Below are 21,735 nucleotides of genomic sequence, written 5' to 3' on the forward strand. Positions count from 1 at the left end.
TAACTGTAGGCTGCAAGTGAAAATTTTGTTAACTGATTTGCATTTTTTCATGTGTACTTTGGGTGGATCTTGCAATTTTGGTGGTGAGCAGTTCCTGGTCAACCACATCTCCAATCTGTCGAGCGGTGATTTTCTTTGTCTGCAGCAGGTGGAGCTCGCAGCGCAGCGATGGGATGGGCTTTTTCTGATGTGACCACGTGCATGTGCATGCGCCGACTGCTCATGGGCTCTCTCGATTGATCTGGTCACCGATGCATGCAGCGGTTTCTAAAATTTTGTCTGTAGCAGTTTCCAGGTTTCTCCTCATTCTTTCTTTCTCTATCTTAAAAGATCACAACCAACGTACGTGCCTATAAAAACCTCCTCATCGCGTGAGTCTCTTCAATCACGACTGCGGGCAAGTCAGTATGTTCTCCCCGTTCTCCTCTAACCCATCTCTTGTTTCGGTGGCGCCCTCCCCCGAATATACTGCGCGTGATGGGTCGCCGTTTCGACCTTCTGCGGCCGCACGCGGTGGCCTTCGCGTGGTCCAAGCCAGCACGTCTGCAGCCGGCCGTGGGTAGCTCACGACCCTGCCGTTCTTCGTCACGCCGGTCTTCTCGCTATCGGCATGGGTACATGCCGCGGTGTTCTTGACCCGAGCTGGCCGGCGCCTTGAACTCATCCACCTTGCTGGGTGTTCTAGCTTGCGTCCGCTGAGTCGACCTCATGCCAGCCAGGCCGCCGGGGCCCCTTCGAAGATGACGCGAGGAGGCACTCCGGTTATCTGTTGCCCCATCTCCATGTTGAGGCACGGCGGCGCTCACAACGTCACCGTGGCTAGCTATCTCGCCTTCGCCGCTGCTCTTGATGGGGCCGGCATCGTCCGAGAGGGCAATTTTGTAGTGCCTCCTGTAGAGGGATTCGGTATCGCTGGACACGGCCGGTGGTGTTCGGCCAGTGGGGCTGCAGCTGCGAGGTGCAGCTCCGAGAGCTCCAACGGTAGCATGTGTGGTGCATGGTGAGCATGGCCGCGCCGGACCGCACCTCTTCCCGCTGCTCCTCGACTACTCACTGGCGTTGAGGTGGCGGATGTGAGGGAATTCTAGGAGCCTCCTTCCACTGGTTCATGAAGCAGTCGCCGTCGGATTTCGCTCCTTGGTCGTACGATGCCTGCCTCTGCCTTCTTCTCGCTTTCTTTGTTGTGCACCCTGCAGCCCCTTGTGGTTTCCCGCGGACATGTTTGCGGCTAGCGTGATGCTGCTGCGTTGGTGTAGTGTGTGTGTTTGTGTGTGCTGGGTTCGTGTGTGTCAGTTTGCATAGCTGCGTTGCATGCGTGCGTGCTTCATGTGGTGCGTGATTTGGATGCGGGTAGGTGTGCGTGCTCAGGACGGTAGATCCTACGCAACCTGCTTGCTCCACGGTCACGGTCGGGTTCAACTATGGTGGCCACGAGCCTACGACATTGTCCTTATGCTTCATTTGTGACTCAACTCCCATGCTTCATGCCCTGCTGTTATAGCCCAGGTGATCAAATTCTACATTGGACATAATTAATTTCCTAGCACAAGTTTCCATTCACTGTATACTACATAAACAAATCTCTACACTGCTACACCTACTATATACAACATGAACATATCTCTATTCTGCTACACCTCGCTACAGCTATGGTGACTACTCCTCCCACTTGAATGGCACGAGCAACGAATCTTCTAACATATTTTCCCTAATCTACATAACATCCACTCGCCATCCTTTGCTGAAAATAAAATAAAATACTACTATATGATGTGACTACGTGCATGCACATGCACGTAAGAAAGGGCGTAACAATCCGTACAAATATTACACTATTCATGCTGGATTTGTCTTTTTTGGTACTCATTGCACAATTTGAATTTAGATCTGATTTTCTTAGGGCATGTAGACACATACGGTAAGAACATCCATGACTTTTTTCGGAAATTTTTGACAAGCTTAAATTTGAATTTTTCAAATCGGTATCATGGGAGCATATAAGTGTTGGTATCATATGATATTCTCCCCCCCCCCCCCCCCACATCTGCACTACCCAGACACAGATTTCAAAGCAATAGAAGTATGAGCATGAACTGCATGCAAAAATATGGCAGTAGCGATTTACAAAGCAACTAAGTTCCTTCTGATCAAAAAGCTATCTGTTGACTACACGCGGTGACGACACGTAGTTTTGAAAAGAACGTGGTTACACGCATGAAGTTTCAAGATACAATCACGTACATGGAGAAAAAAAGACCCGGCCATATCCAATTGACAAACTTCCTTTTATCCACTTAATGCAGTCATAATAGAAAAGGAAAACATAATTTCCTAATTTAGCACGTAACAAAAACTCATTAATGTACTTTATTTTAATTTCCATTTCATACAAACCCACCGTCGCCTAGACAATAGATTTTAGAAAATGCTAACTATGTGTCACATGTCAACTAGGCAACCCATATGTATACTTCCGAACCACTTTGCAAGCCTAGGAAGATACAAGCGTGACCCATCCACCCTCACGCCCATCTACCCTCAGACTACCATGTATTCATCAACGTCTCGCTCAGGCGGCCGCATCCAAATAATGCGAGCCACATGGCAAGATCAAAATAAGATAGCAGTGACACATCCACCCTATCTTCTACTAAATATCCACCTAGAAGTTTACAAGGAGAAGCACACGAACAAGCGTCCAATCTTAAGTGCATAGGCAAACCAAAGAGCACGAATAATCCACGCACCACAAAAACTTCCCAAAAGGGAAGCAATTTAGTAAGAAAAGAAAGAGCCCGACTTTGGCACGTCTCAAGACCATGTCCACTCTGACAACAACATTGTGAATGACACAATGAGCACTAATTCATATTCACCGCTTTAAACTCCCTTTTCCTTTTCATTCAACGCAAGAACTAACTACAATACATTTATGCACAATGGATGAGTTGGTAGTCTACGTACCAAGACGCATACTTCTTAAAGTAGTCAGTCTGACTGGCAAACTAGAAAAAATACAACACCATGCCCACTGGAGCCGAACCTGGAGTCATAATAGAAGCATGCGTCCTCATTTGTCCTAATGACATTTACAGAAGAGCAGGCCTAGACATAAGATGAAGTTGAAGAAAAGGCTGCTCAAGTGGTCGTGGAGTGCATTTGTGTGGTAGCCACAATATCACCATCAACGAGCAGAACTAATATGCACTTGAAGTGACAAAAGAGGAACTGCTTACAACACGGGAGAAAGCACAAACAATGCAATGGCAGTTTAACATGGCCCACTAACCACCCAACAGAAAGAATTTGCAAGACAAACAAGAATTCTAGCAAAATACACAACAACTTTTTCGATGTGATACCGCCCACATCGTGAAGATCCTATCATTACATACACAAGTGTGGGCCGCCCATGGGCCGGAGGCAACAAATTGCAAAAGTTTTTTATCACTTCAACATGGACACTAATCCTGCAGGAGGCCACACCAGGATGATTGAATCTAGCAATAATTATCTATATTTCTTTTATCTTACTGTAGTAGAGTTGTGCCACGACTAGAATAAATGATCCCTATCGGAGATGTATGAAGATGTGTTTCCGTGTTTAGCAACATGCAACATGCACGATAAATTAGCTTCTTTCCTACTTATTTTCCTACATCCACAATTTTACGTACAATAATCTGCTATATGAGATAGATAACACTAACTGCAAATAGTAAACACAGTTCATATGAACACAGTGTATCGACGAGCGCGGCGTGCCGCCGCGCGGGCTATGCTAGTAAAGTCTATTTGCAGTAAAAAAAAAAAGCTGTGTGTACCGGTTTTTTTTCTCTTCTTGAAAGTCGTACCGGTTCTTGTTACGTACACATAATTACGTTGATCTGCTACGTTGAGCCGAGACGAGAGCTTCCCCGTCTGGCGAGCGCGTCGAGCACATTGCATGCATGCGTACGTCAACGTAGGATCAATGTATCGCCGGCCGATTAAGGCGCGCGTCAACAAGAAAATATGCGTCATGGCAGGTAGCATGCGCAGACGCGCAAAAATCAAACGGAGGCCACACGTATGATCCAATGATTTTTTTTTACTAGCACATATGCCCTTGCATTGTAACCGAAAAAATAACACAAATAATAAGTGTCACATGTGTGACACGCAGCACTTCGAATCTGACGCTTTTTACAACTAAAGTTCATAAAGAAAAGCTAAACTTGTCATTCGAAAAGAGGTTAACATCCCCTGTCACTAAACTTATCATAAAAAACGCATGCCAACCCATGCTTCGCTGAGAAGAAGACGCTGGTTGCCCCATCCATCAAAACGCCCAAGACTAGTATTGGTGTTCTACTCCCTTCATCTCATAATGTAAGACGTTTTTTTGACTCTAATGTAGTGTAAAACGTGTCTTAATAAATAGAACGCATGGGTGGCTTTTCCTACCAAACTGATAAATCAGTACATTATGCAGTCAGTCACACTGGAGTGGAAACCTACTACCTGTATACAATATGTAATTGCTTTTGTATTGTTTAGGATAGGGCTAGCAGGAGGACACCGTGGGCAAGTAGAGCGATCGCCTTGGAGAAACCAATCAGGGTTACGGAGGATGATCAAGATGTGGACATCCTTTTGCCTACAGGAATGAGCAGATCGAATCTCAGAGCAAACGAACCGCCTAGATAAAGTGTGCATCTGTGCCCAAGCTCAGATTAGCACTTTTGATATATATTTGATTTCTTTAGTAGCTTCTGCTACATCACAAATCATAGAAGAAATCCGAACATGTTGGTCATGAAAAATTATGTAAACATCATCACAAAATATTCTAGTATGTGGGAAAATTAATCCATCCACTTCAAATCATAACTAAACATGCATTTCAAATTGCACGGTCCCATATATGACAAAGCAGAAGCGACACACGTACATATCCACTAGTAGAAAACAGGGCTTTGGTCCAGGCCGGGTCAGCCCATTAGTCCCGGTTCAGTCCAGAACCGGGACCAATGTGGGCATTGGTCCCGGTTCGTGAGCCCAGGGGGCCGGCCGGGCCATGTGGGCCATTGGTCCCGGTTCATCTGGACCTTTTGGTCCCGGTTGGTGGGATGAACCGGGACCAATGGGCCTCGCTCCTGGTCCACCACCATTGGTCCCGGTTGGTGGCTTGAACCGGGACCAAAGGCTCCCTTTTAGTCCCAGCTCATGCCACCAACCGGGACCAATGAGGTGCCTATATATACCCCTCGCTCGCGAGCAGAGCACCCCAGTGCTCTGTTTTTCTCTGGCCGAGGGGGAGAGGGCTTGGTGGTGCTCTAGCTCACCTCCTATGCACACAAGGTGTTCGATGGAATGCCCGAGCCACACTACTTAAGCTTTCTCCTCTCCAAGCTCGACCTCCAAGCTCCATTTTCCATAATATTTGTCTAGGTTTAGCGGTCCGTCACGCCCCGTCCCCGTCTTCACCGTCGTCGATCACCCGCGCCGAGCTCATCGCCGGCACCACCGTGGTGAGCCTCTTGTTTTATCTTCTTTCTGAAAGGAAAAATATTCTTACTTGTATGTTTACATAGATACTTGTATTATTTTCTTACTTTATTATTGCATCTTATATAGTGCGATGGTTTTGGTATCCGCCCCCGTCGGCCCTCGTCCTGTCTATGATTCGGATGTGGTATATATATTATCTTTATAACTATTGGTTCATTTATTGTTTATGAAAATTATGCCGACCAACGTGACATAGATTTTATTTATGTAGGATGTATGTGAATCGGAAATGCCAACCGACCCTATTGTCGAGAGGTTAAATTTAGTTGAAGAAGAAAACAATTTGTTGAAGGAAAAAATAAAAAAAATTGAGGAGGAGAAGATGATATTGGAGTTGCATGTTGCGGATGTCGTCGATGATCACAAGATCAAGATGGATGCAATGCGCTTGAAGATTAGAAAGATTAGAAAATATGCCATTCATACCGAGGCTTGGTATCATTATGCCGTTGGATCAATTGTTACCTTGGTTGCGATTATGATCGCATTTGTTTTCGCATTGAAATGTTTTACATAGTTTCAATGTATGGTTTAATTAATTAGATGCTCTGGAGAGCTATATGTTGTTAGATGAGAACTATGTATGCACTTTGGTTTTAATGTGATGATGAACTTCTATTAATTTGGACACTTAATTATATATAATGCACGCAGATGAACCGGCAATGGATGTACGGTGACAGACACACCCGCGAGTACATTAAGGGCGTGCATGAGTTTCTCGATGCGGCTGAGGCAAACAAGCAGAATGGTTTTATGTGTTGTCCATGCACTGAATGTGGGAATACGAGGTCTTACTCTAACCGGAAAATCCTTCACTCCCACCTGCTTTACAAGGGTTTCATGCCACACTATAATGTTTGGACGAGGCACGGAGAAATAGGGGTTATGATGGAAGACGGCGAAGAAGAAGAGTACGATGACAACTATGTGCCCCCTGAATACGGTGATGCTGCAACGGGGGGAGCTGGTGAAGATCAAGAGGAACCAGACGATGTGCCCAATGATGCTGCAACGGGTGAAGCTGCTGAAGATCAAGAGGAACCAGACGATGTGCCCGATGATGATGATCTCCGCCGGGTCATTGTCGATGCAAGGACGCAATGCAAAGTCAAAAGGAGAAGCTGAAGTTCGATCGCATGTTAGAGGATCACAAAAAAGGGTTATACCCCAATTGCGAAGATGGCAACACAAAGCTCGGTACCGTACTGGAATTGCTGCAGTGGAAGGCAGAGAATGCTGTGGCTGACAAAGGATTTGAGAAGCTACTGAAAATATTGAAGAAGAAGCTTCCAAAGGATAACGAATTGCCCGACAGTACATACGCAGCAAAGAAGGTCGTATGCCCTCTAGGATTGGAGGTGGAGAAGATACATGCATGCCCTAATGACTGCATCCTCTACCGCGGTGCATACAAGGATCTGAACGCATGCCCGGTATGCGGTGCATTGCGGTATAAGATCAGACGAGATGACCCTGGTGATGTTGACGGCGAGCCCCCCAGGAAGAGGGTTCCTGCGAAGGTGATGTGGTATGCTCCTATAATACCACGGTTGAAACGTCTGTTCAGAAACGAAGAGCATGCCAAGTTGATGCGATGGCACAGTGAGAACCGAAAGAAAGATGGGAAGTTGAGAGCACCCGCTGACGGGTCGCAGTGGAGAAAAATCGAGAGAAAGTACTGGGATGAGTTTGCAAAGGACCCAAGGAATGTATGGTTTGCTTTAAGCGCGGATGGCATTAATCCTTTCGGGGAGCAGAGCAGCAATCACAGCACCTGGCCCGTGACTCTATGTATGTATAACCTTCCTCCTTGGATGTGCATGAAGCGGAAGTTCATTATGATGCCAGTTCTCATCCAAGGCCCTAAGCAACCCGGCAACGAAATTGATGTGTACCTAAGGCCATTAGTTGAAGAACTTTTACAGCTGTGGAATGAAACGGTGTACGTACGTGGGATGAGCACAGACAGGAGGAATTTAACCTTAAGGCGTTGCTGTTCGTGACCATCAACGATTGGCCCGCTCTCAGTAACCTTTCAGGACAGACAAACAAAGGATACCACGCATGCACGCACTGTTTAGATGACACTGAAAGTATATACCTGGACAAATGCAGGAAGAATGTGTACCTGGGCCATCGTCGATTTCTTCCGACCAACCATCAATGTCGAAAGAAAGGCAAGCATTTCAAAGGCGAGGCAGATCACCGGAAGAAGCCCGCCATGCGCACCGGTGATCACGTGCTTGCTATGGTCAATGATTTACACTACGTAATCTTTGGAAAGGGTCCCGGTGGACTAGCTGTTCCGAATGACGCTGAGGGACACGCACCCATGTGGAAGAAGAAATCTATATTTTGGGACCTACCCTACTGGAAAGACCTAGAGGTCCGCTCCTCAATCGACGTGATGCACGTGACGAAGAACCTTTGCGTGAACCTGCTAGGCTTCTTGGGCGTGTATGGGAAGACAAAAGATACACCTGAGGCACGGGAGGACCTGCAACGTTTGCACGAAAAAGACGGCATGCCTCCGAAGCAGTATAAAGGTCCTGCCAGCTACGCTCTTACGAAAGAAGAGAAAGAAATCTTCTTTGAATGCCTGCTCAGTATGAAGGTCACGACTGGCTTCTCGTCGAATATAAAGGGAATAATAAATATGCCAGAGAAAAAGTTTCAGAACCTAAAGTCTCATGACTGCCACGTGATTATGACGCAACTGCTTCCGGTTGCATTGAGGGGGCTTCTACCGGAAAACGTCCGATTAGCCATTGTGAAGCTATGTGCATTCCTCAATGCAATCTCTCAGAAGGTGATCGATCCAGAAATCGTACCAAGGCTAAGGAGTGATGTGGCGCAATGTCTTGTCAGTTTCGAGCTGGTGTTCCCACCATCCTTCTTCAATATCATGACGCACGTCCTAGTTCATCTAGTCGACGAGATTGTCATCCTGGGGCCCGTATTTCTACACAATATGTTCCCCTTTGAGAGGTTCATGGGAGTCCTAAAGAAATATGTCCGTAACCGCGCTAGGCCAGAAGGAAGCATCTCCATGGGCCATCAAACAGAGGATGTTATCGGGTTTTGTGTTGACTTCATTCCTGGCCTTAAGAAGATAGGTCTCCCTAAATCGCGGTATGAGGGGAGACTGACTGGAAAAGGCACTCTTGGAAGAGACTCAATAATATGCAGGGACGGATATTCTTGGTCTCAAGCACACTACACAGTTCTACAGAACTCTACCTTGGTGACCCCGTATGTCGATGAACACAAGAACAGTCTGCGCTCCAAACACCCGGAGCAGTGCGACGACTGGATTACATGTGAACACATCAGGACTTTCAGCAGTTGGTTGGAAACACGTCTCAGAGGTGACAACACTGTTTGTGATGAGTTGTACTTGTTGTCCAGGGGACCATCTTTGACTGTATTGACTTACAAAGGATACGAGATAAATGGGAATACATTTTACACGATCGCCCAAGATCAAAAGAGCACCAACCAAAACAGCGGTGTCCGCTTTGATGCAGCAACCGAGAGCGGAAAGGACACATATTATGGTTACATAGTGGACATATGGGAACTTGACTACGGACCTGATTTTAAGGTCCCTTTGTTTAAGTGCAAATGGGTCAATCTGTTAGGCGGCGGGGGTACAGGTAGACCCACAGTACGGAATGACAACAGTGGATCTGAAAAATCTTGGGTACACTGACGAACCGTTCGTCCTAGCCAATGATGTGGCACAGGTTATCTATGTGAAGGACATGTCTACCAAACCGAGAAAAAGAAAAGATAAGGAAGCGAATACATCATATGATGAGCCAAAGCGCCACATAGTTCTTTCAGGAAAAAGGGACATCCTGGGAGTGGACGGCAAGACAGACATGTCTGAAGATTATGAAAAGTTTCATGAAATTCCTCCCTTCAATGTCAAGGCTAACCCAAGCATCCTGATAAACAATGAAGATCATCCATGGTTACGGCGCAATAAGCAAATGACACAAGCGAAGAAAAAGTGAAGACTTTCTCCCGCAACTATTAAGATGATACCATGCCAACTTTGTAACACACGAACATGCTACCATTGTCCGTTTTGTACATGCACATGTTATGTGGGTGAAATTATGATACCATCCCAACTTTCAACTTTTTCAGAGTTCATTTGAAATGCTTTCATGTCTTATGGTTCGCCCCTGGCCCATGACCATTAGTCCCGGTTTGTGCCACAAACCGGGACTAAAGGGTTGGTCCTCGTTGCGGGCAGAGTTTAGTCCCACTTCGCCAACCGAAGGGGGCTCACACCGGTTTATAAGCCCTTCCCTCTCTGCCTTGTTGAGCTCCTCTCGAAGTGAAAAATGGATGCCCCAATAGAGAAAAGTTTAACCTAAATTCATAGTGAATTTCTCTGAAATTCATAAAATTTACTAGGAATTTAGGTTGAATTTTTTCTATAAGCGCATCTATTCTCATTTTTTTAGTAAGTTAATCACAAACTTGTGATTCAAACAATTTTCAAAGAATTCAAATTTTAACTATTCAAATTTGAAAACTAATGGCACTAACAGAAAGTTTATAATTTTTCTAAAACTAATGGCACTAACAGAGAGTTTATAATTTTGCTAACCTAAAAGCAAACAGAATTAAAAATTAAAGCAAAAAACAAAAGAAAATAAATAATGCAAAAAACAAATCAGAAAAACAGTAAAAAACTACTTTTATAGTAAAGTTAATCACAAAATAAAATAAATAAAGCAACAAAGAAAACAAAAAACTAAAAAAGTGTTTTCAAATTTGAAAACTAATGGCACTAACAGACAGTTTATAATTTTTCTAAAACTAATGGCACTAACAGAAAGTTTATAATTTTGCTAACCTGAAAGCAAACAGGATTAAAAATTAAAGCAAAACAAAAGAAATAAATAATGCAAAAAAATAAATCAAAAAAACAGGAAAAAACTATTTTTATAGTAAAGATAATCACAAAATAAAATAAATAAAGTAACAAAGAAAACTAAAAAACTAAAAAGTGTTTTCAAATTTGAAAACTAATGGCATTAACAAAAAGTTTATAATTTTTCTAAAACTAAAAGCATAAAGAATTAAAAAAATAAAGCAAAAAACAAAAGAAAATAAATAAAGCAACAAAAAAACAAAAAAATGCCACCTACTGGGCCACCACGGCCTGAATACGACTAGAAACCCTACCATGGGCCAGGATTCAGGCCCGCAGTAGGCCCAGTAGGCCCATAGGCATTGCAGTGACAGATTAGGCCCGAAAGCCTGCAGTTGAGAGGAGCTCGGGAGGGTGGGCGCAGCCGCGCTTATAAACCACTCCCGATCCCTCTCAACTAGTGAGGTGGGACTAAACTTTTGGGCGCGGGGCAGCACAAGGCCATTGGTCCCGGTTGGTGCCACCAACCGGGACCAAAGGGGTGCATTGGTCACGGTTCGTGGCTCCAACCGGGACCAATGCCCCCCTATGGTCCCGGTTCGTGCCACCAACCGGGACCATAGGCCTCTGCTTCCCGCCCTTTCAGCTGCTGACAAGAGACCTATGGTGTCAGTTGGTGGCATGAACCGGGACCATAGGTGTGCATTGGTACCGGTTCGTGCCACAAACCGGGACCATTGCTCTGGGTATATAAGGTAGCACTTGTGAAAATTTCGCCAACCGCTCCCATTCCCCCCCGACGCCGTCAGGCCGTTCGTCGTCGTCGTCGCCGCCCCGAGCCCGTCGTCGCCCGCTCCCCGTCGCTGTCGCCCCGCGCCGTCGCAGATCTTCTCCCCGTCGTTGCGTGCGCCGTCGCCGGCCTCCTCCTTGTCGCTGCGTGCGCCATCTCCGGCCCCTTCCCCGTCGCCACGCGCCGCGTGGCCGGCCTCCCCCGCGCCGTCGCCGGCCTCCTCCCCGCCGCGCCCCCAGTGAGCTCCCCCCTTCCCATCGATCCCTGTCGCTCTGACCATCGCCGCCGCCGCTGCTCTCTGTGTGTGATAAATTTTTTCATATGTGTATGTATATGCTCATATGTATTTGGATTTGGCTATGTATGTATGTATATGCTCATATGTATGTATGTATGTATATGCTCTCTGTATATGGATTTGGCTATGTATATGCTCTCTGTATATGCTCATATGTATGTATGTTCATATAGCATTTTTTCTATATATGAATTATTTTTTTGTTCATGGATATATGCTAAAGAAAATGAGGGGGTGATAGATGATGATGAGGGGTCGAAAGGGGGACGAGAGGTCGAGAGGGGTCGAGGGGAGAAAAAAATGTTATCAGGGACGAGGGTCGTCGAGGGGTCGAGAGAGGGACGAGGGGTCGAGAGGGGTACGAACCGGGACCAATATTCTGTGTATATAAGCAAGACTTAGAAAGAAGAAGAGGAGAGGAAGAAGAGGAGAAATAAATAAGAAGAAGAAAAAAGAAGAAAAAGAAGAGGAGAAGAAGAAAGGAATAGTGGAGAAGAACAGAAAATAGAATATATTCTATTTTCTCTTCTTCTCCACTATTCCTTTCTTCTTCTCCTCTTTTTTTTCTTCTTTTTTTTCTTCGATCTTCTCCTCTAGCTATTCCTTTCTTCTTCTCCTCTTTTCTTCTTCTTCTTCTTCTTCTTCTTCTTCTTCTTCTTCTTCTTCTTCTTCTTCTTCTTAATTTTTATCGGGAACGAGGGTGTCGAGGATCGCCGAGGGGTCGAGGGTCGGGAACTAGGGTAGAGGGTCGAGGGTCGTTAAGGGGTCAAGGGTCGAGGGTTTCAGGGTCGAGGGTTCGACGGTTCTATAGGGTCGAGGGATCAAGGGTCGAGGGTTCCAGGGTCATCTAGGGGTCGAGGGTTCGAGGGTCGTCGAGGGTTCGAGGGGTCGAGGATCGCCGAGGGGTCGAGAGAGGTTTCCTAGTGTCAAAGTATTGAAGAAATCCATGGCTTCATCATTAGCCGGAAGTAACCAGGGCATGACGAAGTCCTCCAAAGTTATTTGGAATGGTGTCCCGGATAGGATAATTTTTCTTTTTGTATGAATTTCAGCAAAGGCCTTCCAAATAACGATATTTGGAAGGTTCTTGCTGAACTTTCTACCAAAAAGCGAATTATCCTATCTAGGACTCCGTTCCAAAATAACTTTGAAGAGCTTCGTACCATCATGCACCTGTTACTTTCGCCTGATGATGAAGACATGGTTTTGTTGAATCCTTTGACACTAGGCAACCTCCCGACCCCTCGGCGATCCTCTCGAACATGAGAGGAAGAAGAGGATCGCCGAGGGGTCGAGGGTTCCAGGGTCGTCGAGGGTTCGAGGGGTCGAGGGTTCGAGGGGTCGAGGATCGCCAAGGGGTTAGAGAGAGATTTCCTAGTGTCAAAGTATTAAAGAAATCCATGGCTTCATCATTAGCCAGAAGTAACCAGGGCATGACGAAGTCCTCCAAAGTTATTTTGGAATGGTGTCCCGGATAGAATAATTTGCATTTTTGTATGAATTTCATCAAAGGCCTTCCAAATAATGATATTTGGAAGGTTCTTGCTGAACTTTGTACCAAAAAGCGAATTATCCTATCTAGGACTCCATTCCAAAATAACTTTGGAGAGCTTCGTACCATCATGCACCTGTTACTTTTGCCTAATGATGAAGACATGGTTTTGTTGAATCCTTTGACACTAGGCAACCTCCCGACCCCTCGGCGATCCTCTCGAACATGAGAGGAAGAAGAGGATAAAAAAAGAAGAGGAAGAAGAAAAAAAAAGAGGAGAAGAAAGAATAGAGGAGTTCTTCTCCTCTATTCTTTCTTATCCTCTTTTTTTCTTCTTCTTCCTCTTCTTTTATCGGGAACGAGGGTCGTCAAGGGACATAGATGTAGTGTCGTCGTTGTCGATATATACCCCCTCCTGATAGCTTCAACACGTGGGGGGTCGATATTACCCCCTCCTTGAAGCGTTCTCGAGGCCACCCCAAACCCTTGAAGCGTTGTCGAGGCCACCCCAAACCCTAGAGAAGCAGCGTCGAGGCCAGTAATTAATATATATGATTCCTTACTATGATTAGGTAGCTAGTTCTACGTTTGCCACTAATATATCCATCTGTCATGTTTGAATAATAATTGCCATATTGTAAATATTTGTAGAAACTATGGACACCGCCCGAGACGAAGCAAAAGAAGCGTTGTTGAGGGACATAATCGCAGAAGGAAGTGATGCCGTCTCGTTGTTTCTCAATGACACCGATGGTCTGGAAGGAGAGGGTGAAGAAGCTGGCTACGGTGACCTAATGCCGGTGCAAGAAGAAGAACATGAGGACGGCTCCGGTGACCCAATGCCGGTGCAAGAAGGAGACCGTGATGACGGCTCCGGTGACCGAACCGAGTCCGGCCAGGTATATATATTAGTTAAGCCTGTGCTGACTAGCTGATTGATGCATTCATTGTTTTGGTATGTACACATATTAATTAAGTCTTTGTTCTTTTTTCTAGCCCTCCGGATCGAGCACAACTTCGGTAAAGAGACGAGGCCCGAAGAAAAAGTTGAGCTCGGATGAAAGGTTTGAGATCATAGCAATCGCGCCCGACGGCCAACCGATTGAACCCATCCGAACAAAGAACGCATTTGTTGCTCAGTGCGGGGTTCTGGTTAGGGACAAGATCCTGATAAGCATCCAGCAATGGTTTAAGCCGGCTACAGAAGACCCTGAGGTGTCTTATGTCAATGATATGCAGAAAAATGATCTTTGGACTAAGCTGAAGTCAAATTTCACCCTACCGCCAGAGGATAATCCAGAGAACCCAGTTAAAGAGTAATTAATCAAGTCTTTTGCTCTTAAGAGGATGGCAAAACTATTCAGGAGGTGGAAGAAAGAGCTGAATAAGTTTGTCGAAAATAATGAGACACCAGAATTCAAGGGCAGATATGAGAAGATCAGAGATCACTGGCCCGCATTTGTGGCCCACAAGACATCGAAAAGAGTAAGAAGATGTCGGCGACAAACAAGCAAAATGCTGCGAAGAAGAAGCTTCACCATCTTACGGGGTCAGGTGGCTACCTCGTAGCCCGGCCTAAGTGGGCCAAGACTAAGAATGATCTGGTTGATAAAGGGATCAAACCAGAGACAATTAATTGGCCAAACCGTTGCCGGACTTGGTTCTTCGGGGCTGGCGGAACCTTGGACCCTGTAACAGGGAAGTGCATTTGGACGAACGATCAAATGGACATACCAGTCAGGAAGCTTAAGCAGTATATCGAAGCAGCGCAGCAAGGGACGTTCTTTCCAGACAGAGAGAACGACGAGCTCACAATGGCCCTCGGGAATCCTGAGCACCCTGGACGGACACGAGGCACGCCAGGCTCCATTTCGTGGAAGGTTGGGTTTCCGGACGCAGGCGGTTACAAATCCCATGAGAGGAGGAAAAAAGTGCAGCAGACCCAAATGCAGGCGCTGCAAGCAAGGGTAGACGCGATAGAGGAACGAGAAGCAAATCGCAGCAAACGTACTGCCGAAGCTTCCCCCGAAGCTACCCCGCCATCTCAGCGCAGAAGCAGCGTGGCTTCCACCGAGCTGCTTCAGCCGGAGCATGCCTTGACGGCTCCTGCCAGCTATCCCGTGGATGCTATCACGGAGTCTCAAAATTGCCACCTTATGACGCAATGGATGAATTTGAAGGTCAAGGCGGCTGTTGGCTCTGTTTATCCTACTGAACCCGGCGCAACTTTTCACTGCCGGCCGATTCCAGAAGGATATGCTAGGGTGATGGTGGATGAAATAACGGAGGGATTTGAGGACCTCCAGCTTGACCACCCTACCGGTGAAGGGGAGACTCGGCTGGGGTCTGCTCTGAAGACTCCATGCCTATGGCGGAAGGAGCTCATCAACCTTCCGAACTGGACGCCTCCGCCTCCTCCTCCTCCTCCGGCGAGTTAGGGCACTCCGCCTACTCCACCGCCTCCTCCTCCGGTGAGTGACGATCAGGGCCCTCGGCCGGCTCCTTCTCCAGTGCGTGGCGGCACTCTGCCTCCTTCCCCGCCAGCACCGGCGCGCCCGAGCAGCCAGCCTCCTCCTTCTCCGCCTCGTCAGCAAGGGCGGAAGAGACCCGCCGCCGCTCCGGCAGCTGCTCCGGCGCATCGTAGTCCTTCTCCTCCGCCTCGTAAGCAAGTAAAGAAGACAACCGCTCCGTCTGCTCGGCCGGCGTCTAGCAGTACAACCAGAGGCAGGAGGACATACAGATTCGGTCCTTCTCTGAAGAGTCCACAGAAGTTACCATACGAGAGGACCCCGGAGGAGAACGCGAAGATCGCGCGAACCGAAGTGGATGACTGGTTTCAAGGGTTGAAAGCAAAGAGACATCCACCTTCGAAGGATAAGGTAGATCCGGTGAAAGTGAAGCGCACTCTGGCTGCCCTGGCAAAACCACCCAAGTCTCCGCCGAAAGGCAACTATGAGCGCATTATTGCAAAGACATGGGCCGAAGCGGAGCGGTCAGGAAGTACAGTCAGTGATCAAAGGCTGAAAGAACGACGAGCAACTGGAAAACAAATTGCCCAGCTCGGCGAATAAGCGAAGCAATCGTGCCCCCCGCTCAAGGTGCCTAGCGACATCGTCGATCCGAGGATGGTGTACGGTTATTGCAATGTTGACGATTACCTGCCCGACGATGTACATTATGATCCCATGGAGGTGCAGATACACAGATACGAGTACGGGAAGCCTCTCGTCAAAGATGAAAAATCTTTAACAACGATGATGCGAAGATTACATGATTGGTACTTGAAAATCTGCAGAGAGTCTGGGGGAGGAGTACTTTGTATGCGAGAGTTAAACCGGAGCATGACCTCGTTGGAATTGAACTGTTGCCTATTCCATTTGAGGAGTTCTATCAGTTTTTCAATCAATTGGCCCTCGATAAAACAACGGTCACCTGCTACTGTCTGTAAGTACTACTACTTCTGTCATTAAGTCTCTCTATATAGCTCATCTCTTTCATTGCATGTATTTATAATTATCCTCACTATATTATGCAGATTGAAGATCGCCGAATTGATGAAAATACAAATCGGTGGTATTGGGTTCGTTAACACATATCTCATAGATGCAACTGAGGTTGAACATCGTCCCGAAGATACCGAGGCCAACTTGCTATGATCATTCAAAAAAAATGAAAACAAAGATATAATACTCTTTCCTTACAACTTCAAGTGAGTGTTACTGTCTTGTGCATATTCGGTTTCCCTTATATATTAGTCCAGGTTATAGTAATGTAATTGATGAGTTATGCATGCGTGCGCAGGTACTACTATATTCTCCTAGAGATTAGGCTTGAGCAGGGAGTAGTAACTGTCTTGGACTCTAAACGAAAAGATCCCCAGGAGTATGCGGACATGACTGAAATCCTCAAGAAGTAAGTTAAAATCGATCATTATCCACCATATCAGCAACTTTGTTCATTTCCTGATATCAAGTAATTGTTTTCTTTGTCCGGCAGGGTTTGGAGGAAATTCACCAGAAAAGTTTTGGGACTACCGAAGGAGCTGGAATTTAGACACCCGAAAGTAAGTATTATAGTAGCATGTTCCGCGCATCTCCTAGTGATTCAAGCGCTAGTTTCATCAATATCATTTAGCATTCTTGCTTATCAGTTTGATTGACCTCTATTTCTTGTAAAGTGGTTGTGGCAGGAACAAGGGAATGATTTCTGTGGATACTACGTCTGCGAGTCCATCCGCCACACGACCTGTGAGCGGGGCGGGTACTCTGACGAACAATATGAAGTACGTAAATAACAACATTCACAATTTTATTTTATTACCATCATTTGTGTTGAGTTTCATTCATTCATATATATATATGTATTGACCCCCTTCTTCAAATTAGATGTTTCGGAAGCGGGATGAACTCCTAGCACCAGCTCGCATGCGAGCAATTCAAGAGGAATTGGCGGCATTCTTTCTTGACCACGTGATCGCTGAAGACGGAGAATACTATGTGGACCATGAGTCCGTATGATTATATTTGTAAGAGATAATTATTGTATATATGTAGCCGGTAGTGTCGGATAGATATACGAGAACTTGTTGTTCGACCAATCTCTCGAAGAAGGAGAGGTGGTCGAAATCACTTCTCTCTGTATGCATATATGTTCATGACGATCTTCTGTTTCCTTCGTTTGCTTACTAGCTAGCTAGCGTGTCTAGTCCTCTCTATACGTATGTATAGTATGTAGCGTCGACCAAGCACGGACATAAGAGAGGACACTTCTCTCTATTAATTATAGCTAGCTAACACAATATATGAAACACCTAAATTAACCCCCCAAAACCACCAAAACCCCCAACCCCCCCCCCTTTCAAAAAAAACAAAAACTCCAGCCACAGAAATGCTGACGCGTGGATACCTATTGGTCCCGTTGGTGCCACCAACCGGGACCAAAGGGTCTCCTGCCTGGGCTCCGCGCACAGGCCACGTGGAGGCCCATCAGTTCCGATTCTGGACTGAACCGGGACTAAAGCGCCGTGGCATTAGTACCGACCCTTTAGTCCCGGTTCAGGAACCGGGACTAAAGGCCCTTACGAACCGGGACAACAAGCCCTTTTTCTACCAGTGATCAAGTGTTACATAGCATGAGAGGTTGGAGGAGACCAAACACATAAATTTAGACCACTTTGAGCTAACTAGTAAACATGCACGTGCAACTCATGAGTACCATGTGAATATAATCATCATACGTTTTAGAAAAATAATATGTTAGTAAAATAAAAAAAACTTATAATGAACATTGTTGTAATAATACAGAAGAAATCTAGCTCGAAGTAAAAATTCAGTGAATATATTTGTCATCAATCATGAGTGAACCGACTATCTCCGAGAGATATTGACAAAAAGTAATGCGACGCTTGAAGTAATAAACCATATGGAAACCGCATTGGGGTAACGTGACGCATATGGAAACTGCATTGGGGTAACACGACACTTGTCTTTTGCATCAACATCTGAAGGTTACCATGCTAATAAAAACAATAACTTTACCCCCAAAAAACAACTTTGCCTATCAAATGCAAAGACAAAACAACGCCTTGCATGCATAAACTGCGAGCATTAACCATGTATTTTCATAGTAATCAAGCCTATCTGATGGAAACAAAAAAGTCACTCACAGGAAAATGAGATCATCCTTTGAAGTTATTAACACTCACCTTCATGTCCTTAAAATACACCTTCTAGGAGCAGTAGTACATAAACTAAATCCTTACAAGTCAAAATAACTGAATCCCCCTGTTGTTATGTGCACAATTTTTTCGACCTAACAACATCCAGAAAGATACTAAATACAACAGTCTCGACACAACAAGAGAAACATGAGGAGAGAGAAAGGAGAATGTGAGTTCAACATGACAAGAGAAACAGAAGGAGAGAATACAACAATCATGACACAGCAAGAGAAACCAGAGGAGAGAAGGGAGAGTGCGAGTTCGAGGCATCATCAAGAAACCCACCGCGCACGCCCGCAATCAGCTCCTGCACTACCAGGCAATAACCTGAAGACACTAATCTAGACCTAACAACATCTAGAAAGATAATATACAACAAGATAGTTCATACAACCAACAACGAGACACCATCAGCAAAAAACAGCAGCCCCGACAATGACCCCAGACTCTAGAATGACGTATCTCAGTGCACCATCCTCATAAGTTCCTTGAAATGCTCCTTGGCAAAGCCTCAGTATGTTGGTGCATTGATCTTGAGCAGGTCCGCTCCCTACTTCAGCTCCTCCGCGTCATCTCCCTTATGAATACCTACCCAATACACCAAGAGAGAACATGAGACGAAAACAATTTTAAAAGGAGACTTGATCATCTTCTTTTTGAAGGTTGCTTTGTTATGAACCAACCAAATAGCCTAGCATATAACAACCAACCCAACCGTGTAGATCCTTTCACCAAATGGTAAATAAGCACAACACCAAAAATGGAACTGCCAAATACTATTGGAGCAACACTCAATCCCAAAAACTAATCGAATAAGTGAAACCACTCTAGCAACAGAGCACTAAAAGAGCAGACGTGGGAGTGGGACAGGGGAGCGATGAGTGGGGCATGGGCGTGGGCGGTTTTCTTTTCTGGGGGGCGCTGGAGGTGGGCAGCGGGAGACATGGGGTCGGGAGGTACAACGCTAATTGCAATTAGCGCTAAATATCTGAGGACTTTAGGCCGTAGGATCTGCCATATGGACAGACAGAATGGATTTGGATCTCCACACTTCATGCTTTTATAGGGGTAGTAGATAGATGGATAGATTATGTAGGGGTGTTTTTAGAAGAAAAAATGGAAGGGAGGGGGGGGGGCATGCCCACCCCTAGCTCTGTCGCTGAGACTAAGTTCGAAGGACTAAAGTAAAGATAGTTTGCATATATCAGACCAGCCAGAGGCCATCAGATGGGAAGCATGACGTGCGCCCGGTTTGGCAATTAAGCAACATGATAGGTGGTGCAGCCCTACCATTGCGATGATATGCATGAAGACGGTCTGGTGCTGGTGGTTGCACGTAGTTCTGATTTTGATCAACCTCATCCTCGTAATGGTCCTCAACCTGTGCAGTAGCAGCAGGAGCTACAGAAGCATCAACAGTAGAGACGAACCTCGTCCTAATTTGTTGCTGCTTTCAACTGCAGGAAGGAGCATATCTGGACGAGCGGGTGCCTAGGTGGCCGGATCTGGCGGCGGAGCTTGAAGCTAACGGCCATGGCGAGCTCCCTGTGCAAGTGAAGAGAGAGAGAGAGAGAGAGAGCGAGAGAGAGAGAGAGGGGCAAGGTCGACGAGAAGAAACAAGCGAAGGAGAGGAGAGGGGCACGAGCAGACACAGCTCGCCGGGGTTCTCACCGGGCACGCGTGGCACGGCGGACGGAGCGGCTCCGGTGACGGTCGAAGGGCGACACAGGCTTCACCGGGCGCGCCACGGGACCGGCGAACGCGTCCACGAATGGGCGATACATGTCCAGGCGGAGCAGGGTGACGAGGTTGTACGGGTATGTGGTGCACGTCCTGTCGTTTCCTATGTTGTGGCTGCAGCCGGGCGCGTGGCAGCCTGGGACGTGGAAGGCAAAGCTCTACCCTGCTGTGTCGCCCAGCCGCCTACTCGACTGCACACAACGTGTTTGATAAAGTGCCAAAGAGAGAGGGGATGAGAAAGAAGAAGACCAAGTCAACTTGCCTGCGTGGCATTTTTTCCTTGCCAACTCAGCCCAGCAAACGAACCCTGCTGATTAGTGACGTCATCAAAACACTTAGCATTTTGAATCAGTGTTTTTTGCCACTGTTAATTTTTTGGTTCGGTGCGAAGTGTCACATTTTGTAAAGTGGTGATTTTCCTGGAGTTATGACACTAAAGTGGTGGTTCTGTGCATTTTACTCTATTGGGAGATATCAGACCTAACAAATAAGGTTAGGTTAGCACATGTCTGCACAAGTGTCATGCAATCATACTTACTTTCCTTTACTGATGATCTAATCAAATGAATATGCATCAATAGTACCATTTGACTATGTTGCACATGCCACATGGAAGAAAAATTAGGAACGAATCAAATTCATCCCAAACACACAACCTAAGTATGCTTATATGCTGGAACTGGCAGAGAAGCCAACTACTTTGTCGAATGTGGATCATCCTAACTTACTCATTGTCAAACTAATTATATAAACATTATTTATCAATAACACTAGTGCATTGTGCTCATATAGTGATATAGGCAAACACCGACAGAATTAGACAATACAAATATTTACATATGAAATTGAGATAAACTTGAGCTAACATGCAAAAGCAGAATCCTATTAGACATCAATCCTCTAAACCTTGGGATTTTCAAATAGCCCATCATATGTTTTTTTTAACTTAATAGTCTACCGTATGTTCAAAACTTCAAATAAGGAAATAGCATATTGTATGATCAAATAGTATGTTGAATCCTCAAAGCCACTAGACAATTTAATCACTCAAGAGTAGTCATGAGTTCGTGAAGAAGAATATTAGCTATAACTAGTGAACCACATAGATAGTCTAATAATAGACACACAACAATGGCAATTGTTCACACTGTGAAGCAGGAACATAATATGTATGTTGCATAGTTATTTTTACAGTCCACATAACATCTCCCGCTATAGTACTTTTACTGAAGAGAGCTCAATAATTTTT

Source organism: Triticum aestivum, chromosome 7A (genome assembly GCF_018294505.1).
Source record: "Triticum aestivum cultivar Chinese Spring chromosome 7A, IWGSC CS RefSeq v2.1, whole genome shotgun sequence".
NCBI classification, from domain to species: Eukaryota; Viridiplantae; Streptophyta; class Magnoliopsida; order Poales; family Poaceae; genus Triticum; species Triticum aestivum.